The sequence below is a fragment of the Heterocephalus glaber genome, unplaced genomic scaffold, assembly GCF_053883595.1.
Source record: "Heterocephalus glaber isolate CG9 unplaced genomic scaffold, H.glaber_assembly_v1.0 deba00000122, whole genome shotgun sequence".
Lineage (NCBI taxonomy): Eukaryota > Metazoa > Chordata > Mammalia > Rodentia > Bathyergidae > Heterocephalus > Heterocephalus glaber.
Window position 1 is genome coordinate 75,841,358 of NW_028258138.1, and position 18,179 is coordinate 75,859,536.

An 18,179-nucleotide genomic window follows, 5' to 3' on the forward strand; every position below is an offset into this window, starting at 1 on the left:
CTTTAGTTTTTCGTCTACTATACAAGTAGTTCTTTTCTGGCACTGAAAAGTCTTCAAAAAGTTTGGAGACCAAAAGTTTGCCCCTTAGCCTAATTCTGAAAAGGCCTTCGGACAGTTACTGTAATTAAACATGCAGTAATACAAACGGGAAATACTAGCATAGAGGCATATATTTTTTGCTTGATTCCAAGTAAAAAACAGTACTTTACTAGTAAACCCAGTCACCCACCGACCTTTTCGCACACCAGCCAATGGAAGACCTGGAGGGCGGGGCTTCGGGGCCGAGCACCTACCAGGACGAGCTCAGAGACCCTCAGCTGTGGCACAGAACAAAAGGGCCTTTGGGAGTTGCGTGGGGGACCGGGTGTAGCAGGGGAGGCTCCTCCTCAGGGGTCCAAGCAGCGCCCCCCAGGGGCCCGCGCCTGACCAGGCCGCTAGCCTGCGAAGTCCGGCTGCCAGCCTTGTCTCCCACCGACCGGGTGCCTACAACCTACAGCCGAGCAACAGGCCGGCTCCCTACTTCCCGGGTTTCTTAAGAAATAAAGCGATGACGCCTAACTATCCTGAGAAAAGCCCATCGCTTCTCGGCCTTTTGGCTAAGATCAAGTGAAAAGCCCACACCCCGACAAACCACGTTTAACCCCGTTTCCTTCCTGAGCCTGACATCACAAATAGTATCCAACAGAACACAGCCTCACAACACTGCACCTATCAGTAAGAAACCTTTCAGGAATCTTTTCCTTAATCTTTCATCTTCTTTCTCCCTACGTTACTCGTTTTAGTTTTCCTCTGCCTGTTTTTGGGGAGTTTTTGGTTTGGTTTGGTTTGGTTTGGTACGGGGGATCGAACTCGGGTTCTTGCGCTTACAAGGCAGGCAGTGGAACTACTGAGCTAAATCCCTGGCCCCACCCTTGCCTGTTTTTAACCTAACAAATGTATTTTTCCCTAAAGAAAAAGTTTTCTCGGCCCGGGGATTTAGCTCAGTGGTTCTGCCACCTGCCCTGCAAGCGCAAGGACCTGAGTTTGATGCCTGGTACAAAAAACAAAACAAAACAAAAACAACAAAAAGAAAAAAGTCTTCTCTAAACCATCTATCCATGTATTCTTTTGAAATTTACTTTTCTAATACTAACAAGCTTCATAAATCTCTTCCATGACATCTCCCATGTCAAAATCAAAATCTCTCCAAAACTTTTACAATTTTTATCAGCTCTTATCAAATCAATTCATAAATAACTGTCTCAAAAAGTACATTTTTCTGGCCTAGTTTCCTCATTCCCTCAAAGCTAACATTTTCCAGCTTAACATACAAATCTGCCCCACTCTAGCCTCAAATTTTGTGAAACTATTCCAAAAAAGCCACTTGTCAATGAAAAACCCATTTCCTAAGTATACTCCCAAAACTTTAATAGCAACTTTTCCAAATATTCTCTAAGAATTTACTTGCATCATTCACAACTTAGGTCTCCACGGCACTTCCCTAAAGATTCATTATACAACCTAATCAAATGAACAAATTCTCTCTACTATTATATGCATCTACACAAGTATGTACATACTGACAAACACACATATACAGGACCTTGCAGAACACCAAGTGTATTTCACTATAATCCTTTGGGTATTGGCTCTTCTCAAATTTACAAGGAAAACTCCATGCCAACCTAGATTTTCAGGCATATGACTCCTATCTTATAAATCAATTATCTCTGTAAACTATAAATTATCATTAAAAACATACATCATCTTTCCATTTCTACAATAATTCTTCCTTAAGATATCCATCCTTACCCTTCTCCACTGTTGGTGGGACTGCAGACTGGTGCAACCACTGTGGAAATCAGTGTGGAGATTCCTCAAAGAACTAGGACTAGAGGTCCCATTTGACCCAGCTATTCCCCTTCTTGGTATCTTCTCGAAAGAATTAAAAGCATCATACCACAGTGATATATGCACACCCATGTTTATAGCATCACAATTTGTAATAGTTAAATCTTAGAAACAGCCCAAATGCCATCAACCAATGAATGGAAAAAGATGTGGGTTTTGGGCCGGGGATTTAGCTCAGTGGTTCAGGCGCCTGCCTCGAAAGCACAAGGTCCCAAGTTCAATCTCCCAGTACCAAAAAAAAAAAGAGAGAGACACCCTGCCTTAAAATTTTGCTGGGGATTTAGCTCAGGGGTTCTGCTGCCTGCCTTGCAAGCACAAGGACCCGAGTTTGATCCCCAGTACCAAAAAAAAAAAAAAAAAGATATTGGTTTTTTTTGTACAATGGAGTACTACTCTGCCATAAAGAAGGATGAGCTTCAGATCTTGATAGCTAAATGGATGGACCTTGAGACCATACTCTTAAGTGAACTAAATCAGACACACGTTTAAATACCACATTGTTTCTCTGATGTGAGAAACCTGAGTGGAAATAAGGACCAAAATATATAATAGATATTGAGAAATGGGAAGAAAATGTTCAAATGGGAAGGGGGAAAAGGGAGGAGGGGAGGGAGAAGGGAAGGAAAGGACAAGAAAAAAAGTGAAAATAGAAAAATGGAAACAAAGCTTTTGTACATAGGAAAGGGATGGGAATGGGGGGGCAGGATAATATAAAATTTATTTTTAAAAAGATATCCATCCTTACTCTAACCCACACAATCCATCCAAATACTCAGCACATACCCCACTCAAGAGGCCCTGGCACGTCTGAGGAAGGTCCTGGAAGTAACTCCAGGTCACTGCAGCCAAGGCTGCTGCACATTACACCAGCTCTGTGGGCTGAGGGCTGAGGGTGTAGCTCAGTGGTGAAGCCTTCCTTATTAAATGTGGGGAGTGACTAGATGAAGTTGGGGGGAAAGTGGCAAATGCCCCCCAGGCTGGATGCTGGGACTAACCCTGAAGCAAAACCGCACCAGACACCCAGGCAATGTGTGCTGTGCTTTGTCATATTTTTCTAAATGGCACTTGATGTTTCCACCTTACATATGTTCTCTCCATTTGATACGAATTAACATCAAAAACTCTGATCTGAACAAGGAAAGCAGAAAAGTATTCCTCGCTCAGAGGCTGAAAGAATTCAATCTTCTGAGGAATATAAGACAAATTATATGTGAAGCATGGAGCATTGGTCCCTTAATGGTTTAAAAACATCAACTGCTGGGACCACGGCAAGGCACTGACCGACAATTTCAAAAACCTTAGGTAAGCATTTGAAAGTCAAATGTTTAATAGTATAAAAGGTGATGAAAGACAAAGTCTAACAAAAATTAATACTGCTGGGTGAGGTAACACACGCACACCTGGTGATGCATGCACACCTGTAACCCAAGCACTTGGGAGGCCGAGGCATAAGGCTTACAAATTCAAGGCCAACCTGAGCTACTATTAAAACTCTGACAAAAAGGAAAGGAAAGGAAAGGGAAAAGGGGAAAGGGCAAAGGGGAAAGGAGAGGAGACAGACAACTGGACAAGGGCTGCAATGGTGGCAAATGCCTGTAATTCCAGCACTCACAAGGCTGAGGCAGGAGGCTGAGGCATGAGGATCGCTGCAAGTTCAAGGCCAGCCTGAGCTACATAGTAAATTCAAAACTGCCCTATACTACATGGCAAAACCATATCTCAAAACTAAAAAAGGATAAGAGAAAAAGACTGAACAAGCAAAAGTTCAGGAGTAAAGATCTAAGCCAAAGAATAAGAGGCCTGGTCTGTCTTAAGCATCAGCAATCAAGGTGAGTATAAGGAAAATAATAAAGGATTACCCTAAGGCTGTAATGTTCAAGATTTTTAAAAGTAGCAGTTTCTTTGTTTTTGGAATTGGCAGGACAACTCCTTTACAGGTGTTCAATAAATAATAATTAAGAAATAGAAATAAATCAAGAAGGCTTATTTAGAATTGTACATCTGGGAGACATCTATATGTGTGCAATAAATGAAATGGAAAGACACAACAACCTTCTAAAGTCACTAACAAAATACATGAGATAACTGGGTGCAGGGATGTCTACCTTAGTCCCAGCTACTTGGAAGGCTGAGGCAGGAGGACAAGGAGAAGCTAAGGAAGGCTTCTGCCAACCTAGTACAAAACAACAAGACTGTCTTTTATTTGTTTGTTTTGTGACAGGATCTCACTGTGTAGCCCAGGCTGGCCTTGAACTTGCTGCAATCCTCCTGCCTCAGCCTCCCAAGTGCTAGGATTACAGGCCTGCGCCACCACATCCAACTTTTTTTTATTTTAAGAAAATTGGATTGTTATGGTGTACATCTAGAATGTCCCCCAAAAGGCTCATGTGTTCAGAGACCTGGCTTTTGGAAAGTGACTGAATCTTGGGGGCACATCCTCATCAGTGGATTGGTCCACTGATGAGTTCAGAGCTGCCTGTGCTGTTAGCAGTGGGGCCCATGGGACACAGGTCACTTGGGGGTGTGACGTGGAAGGGTTTATCTGCCTCTGGCTCCTCCCTTCTTTACTTCCTGGTCCCTGCAATGTGAGCCACTTTCCTCCTGAGACCCTTCCACCATGCCCTGCCTTGGAGACCAGGGACTATGGACAGAATTCTCTGAATACCATGAGCCAAAATAAACCTCTCCTCCTCTAAATTGTGGGCGTCAGGAATTGTCTCAGTGATGGGAAAGTAACTAAGTCAGATATATGTCATGATAAAAAAGAGACAGAAAATTAAGTCATGCTGGACAAAGGAGAAAAGCAGAGGTATCTCCTCCGTATCATCTACCTCGTTCTTCCCACTGTGGACCTGTATCTCATTATGTGCAGTCATTTCCTAAGTAGCATCATATCTCTATGTTTTCTCTACTGCAAGGCACTCCTTCCCCTCTTTGTCTTTCTTTAATCACATTTAGGTCCACTCCAGCAGCCTTTCATTTCTACTCCCTCTATTCATTAGCTTCTATCAACTTGTCCGTATTCTGTGGTCCACAAACTGCCATGTCTTTTGCCTTTTCACACTGCTTTTCCAAAGTCTCACTTCTAATCCTTCAATATCTCTGATGAACTTACCCCAGTATATTACAGATGAATGAATGGTTTTCATTCTGTAAGTTCAATTTACTTTATAAGTAAAGAAACTGAAATAACAGGTGAATGTATAAACCCACCTATTTTTTTAAGTTCCCATGCCACAAAACCAATTTGGATTTTTTTTTCCTTGAGACAGGGTCTCGCTATGAAGTTCATGCTGGCCTTAAACTCACTATGTAGGGCCAGGGATATAGCTCAGTGGCACACCACCTGCCTAGCAAGTGAGAGGTCCTGAGTTCAATTCCCAATACCAAAAAAAACCCCTCACTGTAGCATAGGCTGGCCTTGAACTTGCAGCAATCCTCCTGCCTCATCCTCCAGAGTGCTGGGATTACCGGCATGTGCCCACCATGCCCGGCTCCAGTTGGATTTTTATCAGCTCTTACCTGGATTGTTATAACCATCTCCTCTTCTCTCGTGTCTTAGCTCTACCATTCTCCTATTCTTTCAGTCTGATAAATGGTCTTACTGCTTCTAGCTCCCCAAAGCCACTTCCATTGTTTCTCTGTCACCAAAAAATCGCTTTGCAACTCACATTAGTCATAAACCATTCCCTCTGCAATATCTACCAAGCTCCAGAGTACCTTCCTATCAGCCATTATTCTTAATGACTTCAATGACGCTGAGGAACTTTCTTCACTCTGACATTCCTCAGCTCCTAAAACCTGCATCTGTTTCAGTTACCCATATATATTGAAAAGCAGGCCATCACTCGGAGTGCTGTAACTACAGAGGTGCCTCTAAAAAAAAAAGCCACTGCTATACATATTCCAGTTGCGCACAAGCTCTTGGCACGCATCGGGCATCACATAACTGAAACCTGCCCATCAACACTTCACAATGCCCTCTGCAATACACGGTGACTTCCCAGGGATAGACAATACTCACCAGCCCCCCACACCCACTCACCAGGTCAGCAGTCTTCCTCAGGGGACTATTCTAAACACAACTCTCCAGCTCATTCACTAATCTACATCATCTCCATATTCAAATCCTTAATCCCACCAAATACTCAATTCTTTACATACAATTCCCTCAAATCACACCACCTCCACCTGTGATCCTCTTTACAGCTTCTAAAATGCTGTATTTTTCATCTGTTACATCTACCTCCAGTTTTTGTTCTTCCTTAACTGAAATCCTTAATACAATTCCTATATTCATTGCTTCTGTATTCTTCCTACCCACTCAGTAAACCTCCACATACTCAGGCCTCTAAACTGCTATCTTGAAGACCAGAGAAAAAAAGTCTACGTACCAAATCCCACCATCCAAATTCCATCCTCTCTTGGCTTAAAACACTTGAACTACCTGCCTCGGTTTCCATAAGCACAGGACTCTATTCTGCACATTCTTACAACTGATTCTACTCTAATCTCTAGTTGCTTCTTCTTTCACAGAAGACTCTCCTACTCAGGGTCTCATCCCTTAGCCTTGCTTCTGCACTTTCACTCTTCACATGGATATCTTTCCCCAGCTTCCAAAAATCATGTCTAAACCATCAATGTCTACTACAATCTAAGTTACTCCTGAGGAATTGGTATATTGATATCTTTTTTTCCTGGATCCAACTACTGCTTCAATTAGCACTTCAATTATGAGTCCAAAGAATTTCAAAACCATCAGCACCCCACCAAATCCAGAATTAGTAGCTTCAACTATCACCTCCATGTAGGCAATTCCAAATCTCTATTGGACCTCTTTCCTTAGATCCAATGCGGTATTTTTAACTCTAGCTAGAGAACTCCCCCTGGATGCTTCCATTTGGTGCCTCTCGCAGTAGTCAGTGTGTTTTAAAACACCAAAATAGTTCAGCTAACTAATCCAATTAATTTTGTTAATAGCACCACAATTCTCAGTCCTCCTGGGTATTGAGCCCCAGAGCAGTTGGTGGTGAACTGATGGCACATGGCTGCAGGGGGCTGTTTGTATCATTGAAAGTTCTTGGGGCCCAGGATTTAGCTCAGTGGTTCTCCCGCCTGTCTCACAAGCACAAGGTCAAGTTTGATCCCTGGTACCAAAAAAAAAAAAAAAAAAGAAAGAAAGAAAGTTCTAAAAGGTTCACCACTACTGCTCTACAGCATCCTTTAGCTTTTCCTTGCCTCTACTGGGTAACTTATCACAACCTTGAATCAATGCTCCCCACTCCATATTGAGTCCAGTTAAAACTTCTTAGTCTTGGAATAAAAGTGGAAATAGAAGGAAAAAATGGAAACAGAGCTTTTGTACACAGGGAGGGGAGAGGGATTGGAGGGGGATAAAATTTATTTTTTAAAAAAACAGGGGCTGGGGATTTAGCTCAGTGGTTCTGGCCCCTGCCGCACAAGCGAAAGGTCCCAAGTTTGATCCCTAGTACCAAAAAAAAAAAACTTCTTAGTCTTGGGCTAGGGATTTAGCTCAGTGGCACCACACTTGCCTGGCAAGCTCAAGGTCCTAAGTACAATCCCTGGTACCAGAGGGAAAAACAAAACAAAACTTCTTACTCTTCCCCAAAACAGAAACTACTCAATGTCCAATAATCATGGAAAAAAACCATCAGATTCTATTCAAACAAAAGACTCCTAAGGAGAAATGAAAAAGAATGAACTACTGCTATATACAACATCAATGAATCTTACATACTGTTGAGTAAAAGAAACCTGACACAGAAGTATGATTTCACTTATGTGAAATTAAAAAACAGACAGAACTCCCCTGTTATAATACAGGCCAGAATATGGGTTACTGTGGGTTAGAGACACCAACTTGGGGAAGACACATAATGGGGCCTTCTGGGACTTTATAAACATTCCTTTATGTTGAACTAGGTTGTAGCTACATAAATGTATCATTAAGAAAAATTCATTATCCTGTACCCTTAGTTGGAGTACTTTACTGTTTACATCATATCTCAATAAATAAACTTTTAAAAACCAATTTGGTCTGAATTTTTATATCTTCAATCTACTTTCCAGCTTTATTTTCTTCCATTCCTTAATATGAACCCTATATTATAGCTAATCTAACCAGCAGGGCATGGTGGCGCATGCCTGTAATCCCAGTACTTGGGAGGCTGAGGCAGGAGCATCGCTATGAATTCAAGGCCAACCTGGGTTATATAGGGAGTTCAAAGCTACCCTTAATTGCATAATGAGACCTTGTCTCACAAAAACAAAATATTGGGGCTGGGGATTTAGCTCAGTGGCACCGTGCTTGCCTCACAAGCACAAGGTCCTGAGTTCAATCCCCAGCACCAAAAAGTAAAATAAAATAAACCACCAACCCTTAAACATGCCCACAACTTTTCTCCTGTGTCACTCCCTCTTCTTGTAATGTCAACCCTCAATAATCCTATTTATCCTGCAAGGCCAAAACTACACACTAACTTTTCACCAAACCATCCCTAATCAAAGTTGCCACAATATCTGTGTCACAGACAGATGCGTATACATTTTGTCTCTAAATTCTTGAAAGACAATATATAAACATGCCATATATAAACATTCATCCTTCACACTGCTTACCATGAAAACTTACAAACAATAAATGTACAAAAAATATTCCCTACTGAGTAAATTCCAGCATTCCATCAAAAGCATCTAACATTTCTCACTGTCTTTATTCACAATTCATTCCATAGATTACATACTTGATCATTCAACAAATAACTGACCACCTATTACATAAAAGAAATTGTACCATTTACTCTAATGTACCCCACTAAACTATCAAAAAATGCAATTCAATTTCAGCTGCTGCCATTTGAATCTTTCCACAACGTTAAATATAAAGCCATCTTTCCAGTCATTGGTACCTCTATTCAACCCAGTTCCCATTCCTACCATTATCTAACTAACCCAAGTTCTTAGTTTTTCTGCCAACCTCCTAACAGGTCTTTTCACCTCCAACCTTACTCTACTCCCACACTGCCCCTCTGAAAGATATAGCTATTGTCAGATGAAACAGTCTAGGGCTTGGTGTAGCTGAACTGTATAGTCCTTGCATAGAATATGCCAGGCCCTGGGATCTATCCCCAGCACTGCAAAAAATTATCTAATATACAGTCCTGGCTCAGTTCTCAAAAAAGTTCAATAGCTATACATTAAAATATGTTAACATATTTTAATCTTATATTAGCATAATTGAATCCTTAAATCCTCACAATAACCCTTACCAGGAAGGTATAGTGACTATCAATTTCCTGATAAATTCTGAGGCTAAGGAAATAATTCTCTATAATCACAGCATAAGTAAATTGATAGGCCAAGATTAAAACCCAGCTTCTGTTGGCCTACTAAGCACAACACTACATCTTATCAAATTCAAACTACTTAGTTTAGCTTTCAAGGTCATCCATTTCCTACCCAATCCCAACTGACCCTTCCTTCCTTCTATCATATTATGCCCTACTCATGAACTCCGTGTTCCACACTACAGGTTGTGATGAATTATTTAGTTGGTCAATGAGTGACAACTAGCTTCCCTCCCCACTCTCAGCCAGCTGGGCTTTGTTGTTGTTTTAGAACAGTGCATCTAACCAGGAAAAGACAGTTACTATATTAAGATTTTTGTCTTACACATATACACAAACATTCACGTACGCATATATTAGGTGAACATGTGACTTATAGTTCTTAGAGTGGGTCACAGTTTAGAAACTAAAACCTAATTCCCCAAACCCGATAGATGGTAGGATTCTTTAAACCTTTGCTTATGTTATTCCCTCAAATTGAAATGTTCTCCTTTAGCAACCTGTCAGACCTACCTCTCTTCAAAGACTAGCTAAAATTCCACTTTATACCACTAAAATGCAGGCCCAAGTTCTCCCACAGTCAAATGCCTTTTCTACTTTCTAACTTCAGTAACTTTAGATTATTTTTCTGATACACTTGTAATCATAGTGTAGGTATTTGTGTGAGTCTAGCTCCCCCTACTAGAATATAAATCTCACAGGACTTATTCCTGACTGCATCTAACGCTTTTGCATATAACAAATCTGTATTATCTGTTAAATAAAGAAAACTCTTTCCATCACTTTCTGAAACCCTCAATTATAATTCACATAATTTCTATCACATTCTAAACTTCTGTTAATTCTTATCCTCCAAACAGCCTTACCATCTTCCTCCTTAAAACAGCCCTTTCAAAAAAAAAAAAAAAAACCAGCCCTTTCAACTAATCCCCTTTAGCTTCCATTTTCTCATCCTTTCCTCTAAACATAATCTGTCATATTTTAATCTTTCTCCTTTCAGAATCATCCTTATTATCAGATACCATTTTTCCCTGATCATCCATCTTACTCCTAGTCCTCTAACATCTATACTGACTGATCTAACATTCTTTTAAACAGATTTTTCCTTCTTCATTTTCTCTCCAACTAGAGCTCTTCAAATTATTTCAATTCATTTTAGTGCACATATTTTTATCAATCCCATTAAGTCCTATGTAGAAAAAGAAACAGTAACAGAAAACACAGATAATTCAGCTCTCCTAAATTACCTCATACACTTTCTCATTCCCTCATTTATTGAATAAGCATGTGTCCACTGGACACACACCCTCAGTTCTCTGTCTGCTCTATTCCCAACTCAAAAAGCGGCTTGAGAAAAGTGTACAGGAAAATGCCAGGCTAACAGGGCCAAGTTGATTCATTCTCTTCACTCACAGAGACCAAGTAATTTGCAGGGTACAGACTCAGAGAAGGACGATCTAAAAGTTACCCTGGGCACAGACAGAAACAGACCTTACAGTTGTTGCAAGGCGCTCAATAGCTACCTAACAAAAGCAAATTTGAAAAGAAAAAACCAAGTCGGGCTTGATGGTGCAGGCCTGTGATCCCAGCACTCCAGAGGCTGAGGCAGGAGCATCACTACAAGTTCAAGGCCAGCCTGGGCTACATAGTGAGTTCAAGATCAGCCTGAATTATAGGCTATACTACAGCCTGAACTATAGTGAGAACTTGTCTCAAAAAAAGAAAGAAAGAAAGAAAGAAAGAAAGAAAAGAAAAGAAAAGAAAGAAAAGACCAGAAAGAGTAGCTAAAATGAAACAGACACAATGCATTTAGTGAAAAATAGATCCAGACTCTAGGTTCACTCTAGGCCTGCAATTAAAATTTGGAGCTATTTAGTTCCTCTCTGAGATCCCTAAAAAATACTGTCAAATATCTAGTTAAATTACGATTTACTTAAATCTTTTCCCCAAACCTTACCCAATATTCATTGCTCCACTCTCTGAACTTCTCTAGCACTTACTGTCTGTAAGTCATTTGTGAACTTAACCATGATGTACCTTGATGAAGGTAATGACATTGTTAACAAACATGCCCAGAATTTATTTACATATTCAAGTCAGTGTGGTCCTCTAACAGAAGTTACCTGGGGAGGCTATCAGGTGTCCAATTCATCTAAGCATCTGATGCATTCAACCATCATTTATCTAGTGCCTAGCTAACTAATGTGAGGCTACTGCCACTGTTCAAAATATTTCCAACTTCCTCTCTGGGTGTATTTTCCAAGATCAGTTAGTAAGTGAATCAAGAAAATCATTCCCATTTCCTTTTTTTTAAACAAAGTCTCCCTATACAGTTCAGATTGGCCTTGAACTCATAACCTAGTCCAGGCTGGCCTAGAACTCATGAAGATCTTCCTGCCTCAACCCGCCAAGTGCTGGGATTATAGGCATTCACCACCACACCCAGCCCATTCCCATTTCTTTGACTAACAGAATTTATGGTAAAACTATTCTTTATTTACTGTATTTTATAATGCTTCAGCATTTATAAAAATTAAATCTTTCAAAGTAAAGATCTGTCAACAGTGAAACTACTCAGATAATATTATGCCTTGTGTTATTTATAAATGGGCCATCCTGAAGGAAATATAAACTAAAGAACAGGGACCACATTTTGTTCATTTTACAGGCCCCTCCCCCAAGAGCACACAATTGGTACTTAATAATTAGGTAAAGTATATAGATGGTGCTAGAGATGGAAAGGTAACTCAGAAAGGGGGTTCTCAAAAAGGTTCTGAGCACTACCTCTGAAAATGAGTACCGAAACAGAAAAAAAAAAAAAAATCTCATCTGAAGATACTCATTTTCTGCAGAAAATCAATTTTCTGAAACCTTACACAGTTACTGAATTATTTCACAACTGTTTCCCTCCCTAAAAAGAATGTAAATACTGTAAATTCCTTGAGGGAAGAAACTTCCTCTAATTTTGATTGTCTTAAAAATGAATGAAATGCTAGGCGTGGTGGTGTACAAAGTCTGTGATCCCAGCACTTGGGAGGCTGAGGCAGGAGGATCACTAGTTCCAGGCCTGCCTGGGCTACAAGGTGAGTTCAAGGACAGCCTGAACTACAGAGCAAGACCCTGTCCCCCCCCCCAAAAAAAAAAAGAATACAAATTAAAACAATAAAAAAATGTAAATTAAACCAGATCTTTTTTCTTTTTTTTTCTTTTTTTGGTTTTCTGAGACAGGGTCTCATTATGTAGTTCAGGCTAGCCTTAAAATCACTATATACCCCAGGCTAGCCTCAAACAAATGGTGATCCTCCTGCCTCTGCCTCCCAAGTGCTAGGATTACAGGCATGAGCCACCATAACCAGCTCTTAAACCAATGCCCTTGCTCCAGACCAGATTTACGCCAGATAAAATGAGCCTCGAATTAGAAGAGACCTTTTGAGCCTCCCCTGCAATGTTTTTTTTTTTTTTTGCATGATTATTACAGTTTCATTCTAATCCATTATCTGCATTCTTCCCTTAATCTAAAGGTCCTCCACAGCCAGATACCTCCTTCACTTTCTCCAGCCCACACACACAGTTTGTCTACACTATTCTCACAGTACTAAGCAATTTCATACAGTCCCATCAGTCTCACTAACAGTAAATATACTTTCCAGGAATCTTCAACACATATTTATTGAACACTCAAGAATTCCCCATCCTGGCGAATGCCTGTAATCCCAGCACTGAGGAGGCTGAAGGATCACGATGGGTTATATAGCGAGTTCAAGGCCAACTTGAACTACATAGTGAGACCCTGTCTCCAAAAAATATCAAACTGTTAAATTTCCCCAAAGATTAAACAGTCTCAGATCTAGGCCTGATTACAATCTAGTTACCATTTGCAAAACTAAGAATAATTCCCATTAACTAAATAAATATCAAATTCAGCGTACAAAAAAAAAATTTAGTGTACAACTCTGTATTTGAATACTGTTCTTATTAAGACTAAGGAAGCCTTTGGAAAGAGATGGAGGCACACACTTGAATTCCCAGTACTCTGGGAGGCTGGAAGCAGGAGGATCACAAATTCAAGCCCAGTCTAGGCAATTTAAGAGATCTTATCTTAAAATAAAAAATAAGCCAGCCATGGTGGTGCATGCCTGTAATCCCAGTACTTGAGAGGCTAAGGCAGGAGAATCGCCATGAGTTCAAGGCCTGCCTGTGCTAGTGAGTTCAAGGCCACCATGAACTACATAGTAAGACTCTGTCTCAAGGGGGACGAGGGTGCTGGTGATGTAGCTCAGCATAAAGGTCCTGGGTTCAATCCCCAGTACTAGGGAATGGGGTGGGATGCAGTTACTTGAACAAGGCTTCCTCAACATGGAGCTGTGTCCTTCTATTCCCCCAGTTCCATCACACTGATGGGTACCTCATACACAGATTGCAAAGACACTCATATTTTAAGACATTATCCTAATAAATGAGCAGCATAGTTTTTCCCAACATACTCCCATTATATCAATAACTTCAATATACTCATTTTCTTCTAACTGCCACAAACTTCAGTCACACCACTGTGAGGTACTTCCTGTGCACTACAAGTCTATTAAAAGCCCTCAGGATTCTTTATTTTTTCTTCAGCATTCCCTACAAATTATCACCACTTCCATCTAATGCTATCCCTCATTCTGCCTCTCCCCTTATCACATTTCTCTATTCCTCCTCCCAACCCACCCAAAGCACATCCGTCCACACCATTCCTTCCTAAAACCTAAGACTGCCACAGAAGCCTAGAAGAAACATCCGGGGTCATTGTTACATAGTTCCAGGTCCCAATACCAAAACTCTCTGTAAGACTGTCACAGAACACTACAAATGCAACCCGGTAACTACTTCCAAGACGAACAACTGTCACTGTCAAGTAACTCCTTGTCTCTAACCAGCAAATCTAATGCTGCAAAGGCACTGTTTCCTACAGACTTCCTCACAGTGTAATCCTTCAAAACTTCCTTTTGTCATTTACCCAGGATTTCCAGCCTAACCCTAAACACTTCTCTCCTCTCCAAGAAAGGCGTCCTAGTCTAAACCCTCATCTAACACAGTGGAGAAACCGAGAGATAGAGCCTAAAGTAGACTAAATTCAAAGCATAAGCTTATTATTTAAAGACATAAGCATGAAATAAAAGAACTCAATAACTATAAAATCAGAAAGGAAGATAAAAAGGGGATAAGGTCAATGACACAAATCCTTTTCATTCATGGCAGTCTGACTCCTTGATAATGTCATTTTGATAAATCAATAATGGTATGTGCCTATTACTTGGGAGACCTGAAGAATTCTAAGCATGAAAAGAACTACAAAAAATAATCCTTAGAATTAGTAACATTGCCAGGTGTGGTGGCGAACCCCTATAATCCCAGCACTTAGGAGACTGAGGCAGGAGGATCTCCACCAATTCGAGGCCAGCATGGGCTACATAGTGAGTTCAAGAACAGCCTGAACTACATAGCAAGACTCTGTCCCGCCCCCCCCCAAAAAATTAGTGACCTCTGGAAGGTACCACTGCAATGGACAGGTAAGACAGGGGCTACTGCTTTACATTATTAAGTTCCCTAGAACAATTTTTAAAATTATATACACGTAGCCAGACATGGGGGGCCCCACCTGTAATCCCAGCATTCAGGAGGCTGAGGCAGGAAGATCACTGTAAGTTCGAGGCCAGCATGGGCTACATAGTGAGTTCAAGGCCAGCCTGAACTACAGAGCAAGACCCTGTCTCAAAAATACCAAAAAAAAAAAAAAAAGTAATAATAATAATAATAGTAAAATAAAATAAAATTACATATATGTATTATTTCAGAATTTAAAAGACAGGAAAAACAATGACATACTTTGCATTATACTTACAAAAAATATTCAGTACTAGAGAGGGGAAGGGAAGGAAAACTGGCCCCCTCATACTATGACATAAAAATGAGTACAACATACTATGTAATGCAAGGACGTCCTTTTACAAAGTAAGCAAATCTAAATGTACTGACAGAAAGTTTTCCAAATGCTTAAAGTAACAATGCTGGATTATTTCTATAAGGAAATTTATAATAGAAACCCCTCTCCACTCCAATGCTAAATTAGTTGTTCTTCTTTAGAGATACAGTACCTACTAAAGGACTTTTTTTTTTTTTTGGTACCAGGGATCGAACTCTGGTCCTTGTGCTTGCAAGACAGGCGGCAAAACCACTGAGCTAAATCCCCAGCCCAACCTACTAAAGGAATGATTGAATTTTCCCTTCCCGCTTCCAAATTTCATTCTATCTTCCCCATTAATCTCTTCATTTTTAACTTCCATAAAAATTTTTCACACTTAACATGCTTATAACCCTCTCTTCAGCACAACTACTACAATGAAATGTAGTATTTAACACCAAAAGTGAATAATATCTGGGTAAATGTTAAGAGTATGGTTCTTTCAGCCAGGCATGGTAGCAAACACCTGTAATTCCAGCACTGGGGAAGCTGAAGCAGGAGGACTTCAAATTCAAGGCCAGTCTGGGCTGGGCTACATAGCAAGTTCAAGGCCCTAACCCTACACCGCCCCCCCCCCCCCAAAAAGTGGCTTCTCCCAGAGTTACCTCATGGAAATGGAAATCAGGTCTGCTGTGGGCTCTGCAAATACAGAGCTTAGTTCATTCCTGACAGAAATATTAACTGCCCCTCCACTCTGGCTTTAGAATCATCCAGTTTCTTCAGGTTCTTACAGTCCTGACCTCCTTACAACCTAAGATCAAAACAGACATTCTAGAGATCCTCCATTCTGCATGCCTGCATTCTGCTGGCTGCTATATTTTCTTCAATATCACCAAGGCTCAAGGAGGGAGTACATTGAGAACTGTGAATGGCAAAAGATACCAGCAGGTACAGAATCAATCCAACAAACTATACTCATCTGAACTATGGGGGGCCCCTGCCCCCATCATCAAGTATAATCTCATGTACTGCAATAGGCTGAATGATCTGGCACCAGCTTCATGGACCAAATAAGACAGTGAGGAAGAAAACCACTGAGTCAAGTAATTTCCATTCCAGCATTTGCCAAAACAGTGCTCATCCAGCCTCTGGTAAATGACAGTACTCTAAATCTACAAAAAACCTAAATTCTCCGGCCTCAAGAATCCCTCCCCACAGGCAAACTCTTTTTTCAAAGTCTGTTTCAGGGGTTTTCATCTTCAGGACTCCTGGTGCAGGACTAAAATGTCTCAGGTCAAACTATAGACTAAGGTCTCATTCTCAGTGACCCCCACCAAAGGCCTGAACCCACACTTACCAGACGTCATCTACTGAAGAGCCCAGACAGGTTCAGAAGAAGGCCATCCTGGCCCATCTGGAATAACTCTTTAGTCCCTGGGCCAGCGTTTATTAATTATGCCACATCTGTCTATTCTGTTATGCATTCCCTGCATCTTCTCTAATATTTAGCTCTCCTCCTTGCTTCAAACGCTTTCTTTTCTATTCAAGGAAACTCCTATATCCCTTCTTTCCTTGCCTCGAAAACGCTTCACTTCTTTCCATAATGCAATACCAAACGTAGCTGCACAATGAACACCCCTCGGAATCCTCAAGACTCCTCCAGGGCCACCCCCTGCATTCCTCCACCTCCTCGGCAACGTCCCCCGGCCTCTCCCCCTTTCACACTCCCACTATGTCTCCTGCAAGCATTCCCTTTCCCCAACCCCTGCCCTTCCCTTCTCCTGAAGAGCACACTCGGGCAGCAACAGCGACTGAGGCCTGCGGTACAGAAAGCACTGCACCAGGCACGGCGGACAGAGAGCTGGCGTCTCCCCGGCCTCCTCACACCCACACCCGACACCCCGCGGCCGCCCTGCGAGCACCCCACCGCCATCCCTACCTCTGACACCCCCCTCCGGCCTCGCAGGCCTCCCGCTTGCCTCCGCCACCCCCGTCATTATTTGTCCGCAAGCCCTCAAGCCGCGTCCGCGCCCTGCCCGCCCGCGCCCCGGCCCGCCCCGCGCTCCCCAGAGCCTCGGCCCCCAGCTCGGGCGCCCCCCGCCTGCCTCGCTCGCTCCCCGGGGTCAGGCCGTTACCGTCGCGCGCTCCCTCCCTCCTCCCTCCTCCTCCCCGGGCCCGGGCCTGCCAGGCCGAGCGCTTTACCGCGGGCGGGCGCCGACTCGCGCGGTCACAGACTGCAGGCGGCGGAGGCTCCAACCTTCCTAGCGGCCGTGAGAGGAGGGGAAGGGGGGAGGGGGAGAACTTTTGCTGTGGCAGCTCCCGCAACAGCTCCCACCCCTGCGCCTTTCTCCTCTTCCTCCCCCTCCTCCTCCTCCTCCTCCTCTTCCTCCTTCTCTTCCTCCTCCCAGAGCAGTAGAGAGGCAGACATACCGCGGCTAGAGCGCCGCCGCGGTCGCCGCCACTGCCGGCGCGGTGCATTGTGGGAAGCCCCGCACCAGAGAAGCGCTCCGAGGCGCCCGCCCTCGCCTGGCGCGGAGACTTGGCTGCAAGACCCAGCGAAGCTCCGGTTCCGGCGCCTGCGTGTCACCAGCCCAACTTGGCCGAGAAAACTGGATCCGAGCTGTGGATACCCCCGTTTGGGCCCAGGAGGAAAGCGACTGGAAGGAGATCGCAACTGAGGAGGCCTCTCGGACTAGGGAGTGCTCCCACCTGCAGCCTCAATCTCTGTCAGATGCCTGGAGAAGTGGAGGGGTCGGGAGCCTTTCGGGACGGGGAAGTGAAAGGGGCGGGGACCTAGGTGAAAGGTTGTCTGCCAGAATGTCTTGGCTTTTTCGTTTAACCTCACTTACCTAACTCCCTCCTCCGCCACCTCAGATGCCACCTTTTCCTGAAGATAAAGCCCTGCGCCCTTGAAACTCGCAAGCCTTGTTAGTGAGACGTAGTGTGACCCCAGAGAAACTGCAAGAGAGCCGGTCCTG

General features: G+C 42.6%; 1 protein-coding gene across 5 annotated transcripts in view; it reads right to left on the reverse strand.

Moving 5' to 3' along the window:
• Window positions 1-17,658, reverse strand: part of Znf148 (zinc finger protein 148) — a 131,321-nt gene extending 113,663 nt beyond the window's left edge. The window contains exon 1 of one of the 5 annotated variants that reach the window (XM_087216306.1): window positions 17,404-17,658. The gene's annotated coding sequence lies outside the window, so the exon portion shown is untranslated. Of the gene's footprint in view, window positions 1-16,558; window positions 17,076-17,403 lie in introns of those variants that run through there. The other 4 variants (XM_004835221.3, XM_087216296.1, XM_087216300.1 and 1 more) reach the window with 4 other exon arrangements.
• Window positions 17,659-18,179: the final 521 nt, after the last annotated feature.